The 11995-nt window shown below is 32.1% G+C and overlaps 2 long non-coding RNA genes across 2 annotated transcripts; both read left to right on the top strand.

Moving 5' to 3' along the window:
• Positions 1-9134: 9134 nt before the first annotated feature.
• On the top strand, positions 9135-9505 carry LOC119770540. Its single transcript, XR_005278882.1, has 2 exons — positions 9135-9259; positions 9358-9505. It is a non-coding gene; the product is annotated as an uncharacterized LOC119770540 (long non-coding RNA).
• A 1515-nt stretch (positions 9506-11020) lies between these two features.
• On the top strand, positions 11021-11411 carry LOC119770384. The gene is made up of 2 exons (XR_005278797.1): positions 11021-11164; positions 11264-11411. It is a non-coding gene; the product is annotated as an uncharacterized LOC119770384 (long non-coding RNA).
• The last annotated feature ends 584 nt before the right edge of the window (positions 11412-11995 follow it).

The raw sequence follows: 11995 nt of genomic DNA, 5'->3' as shown, positions 1-11995 counted from the left end.
TACGTTGAATCATCGAATCCTACGTCAAGCCAATCTGTCAACTATCCTTCTTGGTCGTGGAACACTAAACGCACCCGAGCATTTGACTTTCCCATGTGTGTGTGTCAGAAAAATGTAAACAATTCGTTGTGAATCCATAAACACAACCAACCAAGGCACCACTACCATCATCAAGTTCAACACCTTCTTTCAACTTTACAAAAACAAACAGCTTTGTGACGTTTCGCATACGCACACCAGCGCACGATTTGCCTTTGCTGCTTGCCGACAAAATCCAAGCTCACTTCCCCTTATGCACGCACACGCAATACGTGCGAACGAAAATAACTCGATAAGAGAGAGAGAGAGAGAGACCGTTACTCCTCCTCCTTACACAGAAAAAAATCATGGTAATATTACATCTGGGAAGTGGTACATCTTTTATGTCAGAAAAATGTGTAATTTTACCTCTGGAAATGTGTAATTTTACCACTTTTCTGGTGTAATGTCACTTTTTCAGTCTAAATTGAGGTAAAATTACATCATAAAAGAGGTAATATTCAACCTTCCAAAATTACAGCTTCCAAATTTACATTATTTTTTTCTGTGTACTGTTTCTTTTTTTGTAGATCACTTGAAAATAACGCCACCATAGGCGGCATCAAAACCATGGCCCGACTTAGCACTTGTACCTTAAATACCTGTAGTTAATCCTCGTCGCCAACTTTGTGGGGTCCTCGCCATTCCGGACGCAGCTCGCAGGCTGCCGATCATCCTCCCGACCGCCCTCTGACCACATGTCCGGAATGCCGCCAGCACCGTCCTCGTTCACAGCTACCACTCAACTAACTCTTTCTCTTCGGGTTTTCCCCACACGCTGTTCTCTCTCAGCTTATCTGCCAAGGGGCATGACACTCAGCGGATCAGACCCTACAGCTATAATTGATGAGCTTCCATTATTCTCTTTTGGTGAGTTCTGCGCAGGCAATAGTGTTCCATCCTTCCTTCCCTGTAAATTCTGTGAAATGTGAACTGTTCAGAGAATCCTTTCTGCGGTAAACATTATGCAGTAAGGCTGGCCACTTACATTTTTGCGATTTATTTTCGTTTCAATGTACTTTAACCATTAATATTGACTCATTATATTGGAACAATTTTCTAAGACTTATCAGCAACTTTCCTTGGACAGAATGCGTCTATTTTTAATTTGCATGGTCAAATATTTAATTTATTTTATTTTATTTTGTAAAATTCTTTCATGTTATTATCTAATCTTTTACAGACTTTTGTCCTCACAGTAGTTATGTTCTTCTCATTTAAAATAACTTAACTCGATTCCTTCGGTAACTGCAATTAGCTTCGGACCAAATTCGACTCAAATTCTCAACAACTTTTCCTTTTTTTTTCAGCAGTTGGTCTTAGACTAACTCCGACTCAACATTTCAGGAACTGTTAAGCTGCAGTTGGCCTTGGGCTAAACCCGACTCAACTTTTCAGGAACTCTTTTGCAGCAGTTGGCCTTGGGCTAAACCCGACTCAACTTTTTAGAGCGATTGGCCTTGGGCTAAACCCGACTCAACTTTTCAGGAACTCTTTTGCTGCAGTTGGCCTTGGGCTAAACCCGACTCAACTTTTTAGAGCGATTGGCCTTGGGCTAAACCCGACTCAATCTTTGCAGCAGTTGGCCTTGGGCTAAACCCGACTCAACTTTTCAGGAACTCTTTTGCAGTAGTTGGCCTTGTTTTTCTCCGTTTTTTGCCTGAAAATCGGTTTTAGGTGCGTTTTTCGGGCAATCTGGGCCCGGATTCGAATTTGGGAGACAATTTTCGACATTTTTTTCAAAATGGCGGCCTTGGAGCGGCTTGAAAATAAAATTTGCCCCAAAAATGGGCTAAAAATCTCGACTGCTCGGTAGAAAATTGCATTTTTGAGGGTGATGCCGACATCTGGGGGTTTTGGGATGTTCTACACTATTGTTTGCGCTGTTCTTGCGCATCTTTATAAGGTGGTCCCGAGGGGGATGTCACTTTCGCGCTAGCCGAGCGATAAAGCTTCTTTTTCAAACCTTTGCAGCGTTCACTTTCACCTTTCCGATTTAACTTGCTTTAATACCCCGTTCGCACGGGCGAGTTATAACCGGTTATAAGACCAAAAGTGGTTATAACTCTTAAAACCGGCTATACCTCTGGTTTTGCCCATACAACGAGCTGTCAGATTAAAACTGGTTTTAAAAGTTATAACCAAGTTAAAACTGCTCGAAAAATAGGTTTGGCTGCTTGAATTTCATAAAACCCAAATAGTAGGCCTCGGAAAACCTTTCGCAAAGTTTGACGTTGTCAAGAACCAAACAAAACAACTTTTTTTCAGCTGTGAAAATCGTTAGCGGTTAAGATTTTGATTATTTATTGGTGATCGAATGTTTGATGGCCTCCAAATCCCGCATCGCAGTCGATTACCCCGCTTGACGTTCTGCTGCTGGCGCTTGTACGAGGAGGTGGCCAACGACATCAACTTCCGAGGCAGAGCATTTTTCTGGACGGATTCCATGATCGTTCGCTGCTGGAACCAACTCGTGGCTAACCTGGTTTTAGAGATTCAACACCGGAAGGAGAGCGGACCTTGGGATCATGCTCCCGGAACAGAAACCGAGCTGACATTATTTCTCGCGACATGTTGCCGATGCAGTATGAACAGTTTTGGTTCAAGAGACCTAGCTGAGTCTCGACCACCAGCACTGGCCGCATGCCCCAAAGTTCCCACCGCAGAAGACTTCGACCCCGAGGATCTGGAGGAACACAATGCTGTTCCAAGACCCGAGCCTTACCTACTGAGCAGTTCTCTAGGATTTCGGTCATTCGATTTTTTTTGTATTTTTTAATCCTGAAACTTTTTTGGTGCCTTCGGTATGCCCAAAGAAGCCATTTTGCATCATTAGTTTGTCCATATAATTTTCCATACAAATTTGGCAGCTGGCCATACAAAATGATGTATGACAATTCAAAATCTGTATCTTTTGAAGGAATTTTTGATCGGGTGACGACTATTTTCAAAAAAGTCACCTAAAAATGGATTTAACATGAAAACGGTGCACTTTATCAAAATTTCACTAAAGTACTTTTTGATTGCAAATTTGATTTTACATCGAAAAATGAAGTTGAAAAATTTTTGCGACCAATATTTCGATTTTTTGAAAAAATCAGTATCGATTCAAAAATTCATAACTCGCTCAATGATTTTTTGCACAACCTGGAAATTTCTGAAAAGTTGGCATTTTATGTCCTCTAAAACATATCAAAAAATAAAAATAATAAAAATAGTGTTTTTTGCAAATCAAGTTTTAGTGATAAAAAGTTAAACAAAAAAATTACCAAATTTTTTTTACCGTGTATCATTTTTTTCCAGTGTAGTCCATATCCATACCTACAACTTTGCCGAAGTTACCAAATCGATCAAAAAATTCCTTCAAAAGACATACAGATACAGATTTTTGAATTTTCATACATCATTTTTGTATGGACAGCTGCCAAATTTGTATGGAAAATTATATGGACAAACTAATGATGCAAAATGGCTTCTTTGGGCATACCGAAGGCACCGAAAAAGTTTCAGCCGGATTAAAAAATACAAAAAATAAAATTGAAGAAAAAAGACCGATTTCGTAGAGAATTGCTCTACTGTTAATACAGTGACTTCGCCGTACATTACGACAATACCGCTGTAATCTGCTTTGAATAAGCTGGTACGCTTCGCTCTACGCTTCTCGGAAGAGTACGTTGCTTTGTCCAAAACCGCGCGATTCCAATGAACTTCTGCATTGCTGCGCTGAACCCAAGAATCGTCATGGAAACTTGTGCGTCGGCGGCCGGTTGCAGCACGCTGCAGTCTTGGACAACCAAAAGCATCCAAGCAAACCTGGCGCTTATCAGACCAATTCTGATAATCGTCTATCAGAGATTCTCTGATAAACTTTTTGGTTTGAGTTCATCCAAGAAAACGACTTTAACGCACACATTAGCACGACATTGTATCGTACACGAGAATTCACCCTAATTCATCCAAAGATCGTTGCGCCCCAAGTGGCGGATATCGGCATAAGCCGTCATCTCAAACGGGAGCATTCAGCGATTATGGAAAAGGCATTCACAAATGACATTACCCAATTAATTATTTGGTAAATTTTGCAAAATTGTTTTTAAATTGTTTATTTGTCAAATAAAGTTAAAATAAGAAATGTAAATGTTAATAAAAAAATGTAAAATAAATGTAAAAGAAAAATGAAAATGTTAAAATGTTAAATAAAAATGTTTGTAAAATGTAAAATGTTAAAGCTGTTAATCAAATGTGTAAAATGCTAAATGTTAAATGTTAAATGTTAAAATGTTAAATGTTAAAATGTTAAAATGTTAAAATGTTAAAATGTTTAAAATTAAATGCAAAATGTTAAATGTTAAATGTTAAATTAAATGTTAAATGTTAAAATGAAAATGTTAAAATGTTAGTCAAAATGTTAAACAAAAATGTTAAAATTTAAATGTTAAAATAAAGGAATAGTTGTAAAATGTTAAAATGTTGTGTCATTGTTAATGTTAGTCAGCAAATGTTGTGTTAAAATAAAGTTAAAATGTTAAAAAATAAAATGTTAAATGTTAAAATGTTAAAATGTTAAATAAATGTTAAAATTTAAAATTAAAATGTTAAAATGTTAAATGTTAAAATGTTAAAATGTTAAATGTTAAAAGTTAAAATGTTAAAATGTTAAAATGTTAAAATGTTAAAATGTTAAAATGTTAAAATGTTAAAATGTTAAAATGTTAAAAATGTTAAAATGTTAAAATGTTAAATGTTAAAATGTTAAAATGTTAAAAGTTAATGTTAAAATGTTAAATGTTAACAGTTGTGTCAACAGCAAATGTTGAATGTTAAATGTTAAAATGTTAAATGTTAAAATGTTAAAAGTTAAAATGTTAAAATGTTAAATGTTAAAATGTTATGTTAAAATGTTAAAATGTTAAAAAAAGAAAATGTTAAAATAAAATGTTAAAATGTTAAAATGTTAAAATGTTAAAATGTTAAAATGTTAAAATGTTAAAATGTTAAAATGTTAAAATGTTAAAATGTTAAAATGTTAAAATGTTAAAATGTTAAAATGTTAAATGTTAAAATGTTAAAATGTTAAAATGTTAAAATGTTAAAATGTTAAAATGTTAATAGTTAAAATGTTAAAATGTTAAAATGTTAAAATGTTAAAATAAAGAAATGTTAAAATGTTAAAATGTTAAAATGTTAACATTATAAATGTTAAACATTTTAAAATTTTAACATTTTGAAATTTTGAAATGTTGACATGTTAAAATGTTAAAATTTTGAAATGTTAACATGTTGAAATGTTGACATGTTAACATGTTAAAATTTTAAAATTTTAAAATGTTAACATATTGACATTTTGATATTTGACATTTTGACATTTTGACATTTTGACATTTTGACATTTTTGACATTTTGACATTTTGACATTTTGACATTTGACATTTTGACATTTTTGACATTTTAAACATTTTAACATTTAAACATTTTAACATTTAACATTTTAACATTTTAATATTTAACATTTTAACATTTTAACATTTTAACATTTAACATTTTAACATTTTAACATTTTAACATTTTAACATTTAACATTTTAACATTTTAACATTTTAACATTTTAACATTTTAACATTTTAACATTTTAACATTTTAACATTTTAACATTTTAACATTTTAACATTTTAACATTTTAACATTTTAACATTTTAACATTTTAACATTTTAACATTTTAACATTTTAACATTTTAACATTTTAACATTTTAACATTTTAACATTTTAACATTTTAACATTTTAACATTTTAACATTATAACATTTTAACATTTTAACATTTTAACATTTTAACATTTTAACATTTTAACATTTTAACATTTTAACATTTTAACATTTTAACATTTTAACATTTTAACATTTTAACATTTTAACATTTTAACATTTTAACATTTTAACATTTTAACATTTTAACATTTTAACATTTTAACATTTTAACATTTTAACATTTTAACATTTTAACATTTTAACATTTTAACATTTTAACATTTTAACATTTTAACATTTTAACATTTTAACATTTTAATTTTTAACATTTTAACATTTTAACATTTTAACATTTTAACATTTTAACATTTTAACATTTTAACATTTTAACATTTTAACATTTTAATATTTTAACATTTTAACATTTTAACATTTTAACATTTTAACACTTTAACATTTTAACATTTTAACATTTTAACATTTTAACATTTTAACATTTTAACATTTTAACATTTTAACATTTTAACATTTTAACATTTTAACATTTTAACATTTTAACATTTTAACATTTTAACATTTTAACATTTTAACATTTTAACATTTTAACATTTTAACATTTTAACATTTTAACATTTTAACATTTTAACATTTTAACATTTTAACATTTTAACATTTTAACATTTTAACATTTTAACATTTTAACATTTTAACATTTTAACATTTTAACATTTTAACATTTTAACATTTTAACATTTTAACATTTTAACATTTTTACATTTTTACATTTTTACATTTTAACATTTTTACATTTTTACATTTTAACATTTTAACATTTTAACATTTTGACAAATAAACAATTTAAAAACAATTTTGCAAAATTTACCAAATAATTAATTGGGTAATGTCATTTGTGAATGCCCCTTTTCACATAATCGCTGAATGCTCCTCGTTTGAGATGACGGCTTATGCCGATATCCGCCACTTGGGGCGCAACGATCTTTGGATGAATTAGGTGAATTCTCGTGTACGATACAATGTCGTGCTAATGTGCGTTAAAGTCGTTTTCTTGGATGAACTCAAACCAAAAAGTTTATCAGAGAATCTCTGATAGACGATTATCAGAGATTGGTCTGATAAGCGCCAGGTTTGCGTGTACGGATGCTTTGGTTGTCCAAGACTGCAGCGTGCTGCAACGGCCGCCGACGCACAAGTTTCCATTGACGATTCTTGGGTTCAGCGCAGCAATGCAGAAGTTCATTGGAATCGCGCGGTTTTGGACAAAGCAGCGTACTCTTCCGAGAAGCGTAGAGCGAAGCGTACCAGCTTATTCAAAGCAGATTACAGCGGTATTGTCGTAATGTACGGCGAAGTCACTGTATTAACAGTAGAGCAATTCTCTACGAAATCGGTCTTTTCTTCAATTTTATTTTTGTATTTTAATCCGGCTGAAACTTTTCGGTGCCTTCGGTATGCCCAAAGAAGCCATTTTGCATCATTAGTTTGTCCATATAATTTTCCATACAAATTTGGCAGCTGTCCATACAAAAATGATGTATGAAAATTCAAAAATCTGTATCTGTATGTCTTTTGAAGGAATTTTTTGATCGATTTGGTAACTTCGGCAAAGTTGTAGGTATGGATATGGACTACACTGGAAAAAAATGATACACGGTAAAAAAAATTTGGTAATTTTTTTGTTTAACTTTTTATCACTAAAACTTGATTTGCAAAAAAACACTATTTTTATTATTTTTTATTTTTTGATATGTTTTAGAGGACATAAAATGCCAACTTTTCAGAAATTTCCAGGTTGTGCAAAAAATCATTGAGCGAGTTATGAGTTTTTGAATCGATACTGATTTTTTCAAAAAATCGAAATATTGGTCGCAAAAATTTTTCAACTTCATTTTTCGATGTAAAATCAAATTTGCAATCAAAAAGTACTTTAGTGAAATTTTGATAAAGTGCACCGTTTTCATGTTAAATCCATTTTTAGGTGACTTTTTTGAAAATAGTCGTCACCCGATCAAAAAATTCCTTCAAAAGATACAGATTTTTGAATTGTCATACATCATTTTTGTATGGCCAGCTGCCAAATTTGTATGGAAAATTATATGGACAAACTAATGATGCAAAATGGCTTCTTTGGGCATACCGAAGGCACCAAAAAAGTTTCAGGATTAAAAAATACAAAAAAAATCGAATGACCGAAATCCTAGAGAACTGCTCAGTAGGTAAGGCTCGGGTCTTGGAACAGCATTGTGTTCCTCCAGATCCTCGGGGTCGAAGTCTTCTGCGGTGGGAACTTTGGGGCATGCGGCCAGTGCTGGTGGTCGAGACTCAGCTAGGTCTCTTGAACCAAAACTGTTCATACTGCATCGGCAACATGTCGCGAGAAATAATGTCAGCTCGGTTTCTGTTCCGGGAGCATGATCCCAAGGTCCGCTCTCCTTCCGGTGTTGAATCTCTAAAACCAGGTTAGCCACGAGTTGGTTCCAGCAGCGAACGATCATGGAATCCGTCCAGAAAATGCTCTGCCTCGGAAGTTGATGTCGTTGGCCACCTCCTCGTACAAGCGCCAGCAGCAGAACGTCAAGCGGGGTAATCGACTGCGATGCGGGATTTGGAGGCCATCAAACATTCGATCACCAATAAATAATCAAAATCTTAACCGCTAACGATTTTAAAATATTAAAATGTTAAAATGTTAAAATGTTAAACATTATAAAATGTTAAACATTTTAACATTTTGACATTTTGACATTTTGACATTTTGACATTTTGACATTTTGACATTTTGACATTTTGACATTTTGACATTTTAACATTTTGACATTTTGACATTTTGACATTTTGACATATTGACATTTTGACATTTTGACATTTTGACATTTTGACATTTTGACATTTTGACATTTTGACATTTTGACATTTTGACATTTTGACATTTTGACATTTTGACATTTTGACATTTTGACATTTTGACACTTGACACTTTGACATTTTGACATTTGACATTTTGACATTTTGACATTTTGACATTTTGACATTTTGACATTTTGACATTTTGACATTTTGACATTTTGACATTTTGACATTTTGACATTTTGACATTTTGACATTTTGACATTTTGACATTTTGACATTTTGACATTTTGACATTTTGACATTTTGACATTTTGACATTTTGACATTTTAACCAAAAATGCGAAACTTAAATTTTCTTGTTTAATTTTCAATGTACGTAATATTTGAACGACCCTATAATTTGTTATGTCATCGTAGTATTTGAACATCCCATCGTAGCAGTCAATGTCCGCCATGACAAATTGAACCAAATATCGCGTCTGTTTTGTTCGCTGCAGCGGTGCCGTTTTTCCATTTTCTGTGGTGAAAATTAAGAAAAAATGTTTGAACTGCCGCTGTTACTATCAAGTAAGTGTAATTAAATGTGTATTTAAATGCAAAGTGAAAGTAATTCTGTATTTTGTCATGTACGGGTAGATTTTCACTTTATTTTTCCTCTGTTGCAGGTTATGGCCGTACGATGACCGGAAAATCTGGAACAACCAGCATCTCGTGGCCAACCGAACCGAATCCTCATTCGGTAGATCCAGCTCAATAAAAGTGTGCTTCAACAGTGTTAAATATTATGAAAATAAATGTTCTAAAACTGTTTCATCGTTTGTTTTCATTCTCCCAAAGCAAAATTTCAGCCTTACCAATACAAATATACTGTTGCAGTGGTGTGCGTGCATTTTTACCGGAACGACGCTAGCGCTGCCCAAGTGGTGAGATTTGGCAACAAAGCTTTTGCCAAGGAGTTCATCTGTCAAATCTGCCTCCGTGAACCTCATGAACTTTATCAGAGAATGTCTGATAAAGCTTTGACGGAGAATTCTCTGATAGAGACGCTCTATCAGAGAATTTCTGATAAATTTACCGAGTTTTTCGGTCAATTTGACCGAAGTCTAGGTTGCGTGTTGAGTGTATCCCGCTTACTCCGATGGACTTTGACATAAGGTGTGAAAGGGATACACTCAATGTTTACATTTGTTTATAGGACGTTATCAAAAAAAAGTCAAGAAATGTTAAAATGTTAAAATGTTAAAATGTTAAAATGTTAAAATGTTAAAATGTTAAAATGTTAAAATATTAAAATGTTAAAATGTTAAAATGTTAAAATGTTAAAATGTTAAAATGTTAAAATGTTAAAATGTTAAAATGTTAAAATGTTAAAATGTTAAAATGTTAAAATGTTAAAATGTTAAAATGTTAAAATGTTAAAATGTTAAAATGTTAAAATATTAAAATGTTAAAATGTTAAAATGTTAAAATGTTAAAATGTTAAAATGTTAAAATGTTAAAATGTTAAAATGTTAAAATGTTAAAATGTTAAAATGTTAAAATGTTAAAATGTTAAAATGTTAAAATGTTAAAAATGTTAAAATGTTAAAATGTTAAAATGTTAAAATGTTAAAATATTAAAATGTTAAAATGTTAAAATGTTAAAATGTTAAAATGTTAAAATGTTAAAATATTAAAATGTTAAAATGTTAAAATGTTAAACATTATAAAATGTTAAACATTTTAACATTTTGACATTTTGACATTTTGACATTTTGACATTTGACATTTTGACATTTTGACATTTTGACATTTTGACATTTTGACATTTTGACATTTTGACATTTTGACATTTTGACATTTTGACATTTTGACATTTTGACATTTTGACATTTTGACATTTTGACATTTTGACATTTTGACATTTTGACATTTTGACATTTTGACATTTTGACATTTTGACATTTTGACATTTTGACATTTTGACATTTTGACATTTTGACATTTTGACATTTTGACATTTTGACATTTTGACATTTTGACATTTTGACATTTTGACATTTTGACATTTTGACATTTTGACATTTTGACATTTTGACATTTTGACATTTTGACATTTTGACATTTTAACCAAAAATGCGAAACTTAAATTTTCTTGTTTAATTTTCAATGTACGTAATATTTGAACGACCCTATAATTTGTTATGTCATCGTAGTATTTGAACATCCCATCGTAGCAGTCAATAGAGTTATCTACGTGCGCATGTATTGCGTGTACGTACACGAAAAAGATTGAGGTTAAATTTTGTACCGCCCAGCAAAACAAATGGCATGCTAGTGTGCGTGAGATCGGCCTTAGATAACTCTATGTCCGCCATGACAAATTGAACCAAATATCGCGTCTGTTTTGTTCGCTGCAGCGGTGCCGTTTTTTCCATTTTCTGTGGTGAAAATTAAGAAAAAAAATGTTTGAACTGCCGCTGTTACTATCAAGTAAGTGTAATTAAATGTGTATTTAAATGCAAAGTGAAAGTAATTCTGTATTTTGTCATGTACGGGTAGATTTTCACTTTATTTTTTCCTCTGTTGCAGGTTATGGCCGTACGATGACCGGAAAATCTGGAACAACCAGAATCTCGTGGCCAACCGAACCGAATCCTCATTCGGTAGATCCAGCTCAATAAAAGTGTGCTTCAACAGTGTTAAATATTATGAAAATAAATGTTCTAAAACTGTTTCATCGTTTGTTTTCATTCTCCCAAAGCAAAATTTCAGCCTTACCAATACAAATATACTGTTGCAGTGGTGTGCGTGCATTTTTACCGGAACGACGCTAGCGCTGCCCAAGTGGTGAGATTTGGCAACAAAGCTTTTGCCAAGGAGTTCATCTGTCAAATCTGCCTCCGTGAACCTCATGAACTTTATCAGAGAATGTCTGATAAAGCTTTGACGGAGAATTCTCTGATAGAGACGCTCTATCAGAGAATTTCTGATAAATTTACCGAGTTTTTCGGTCAATTTGACCGAAGTCTAGGTTGCGTGTAGTTGTCCCTATAATTATTATAGGAGGTGAACAAATGGTTGTTCACGGGTAAAGTGTTCAGTTGTCTAGCTGTTCACGAATCGTAATGAGTTGTCCCTATAATTATTATAGGTAGTGAACAAAAGGTTGTTCACGGGAAAAGTGTTCAGTTGTCTAGCTGTTCACGAATTGGTTGTAGTTGTCCCTATAATTATTATAGGTGGTGAACAAAAGGTTGTTCACGGGAAAAGTTTTCAGTTGTCTAGCTGTTTACTCTCCAAGTAGTAAGTTAAAAGAAGGTG

This window comes from Culex quinquefasciatus, chromosome 3 (genome assembly GCF_015732765.1).
Source record: "Culex quinquefasciatus strain JHB chromosome 3, VPISU_Cqui_1.0_pri_paternal, whole genome shotgun sequence".
Lineage (NCBI taxonomy): Eukaryota > Metazoa > Arthropoda > Insecta > Diptera > Culicidae > Culex > Culex quinquefasciatus.
The sequence above is the reverse complement of the archived record's forward strand: the minus strand, read 5'-3'. Positions and strand labels throughout refer to the sequence as shown.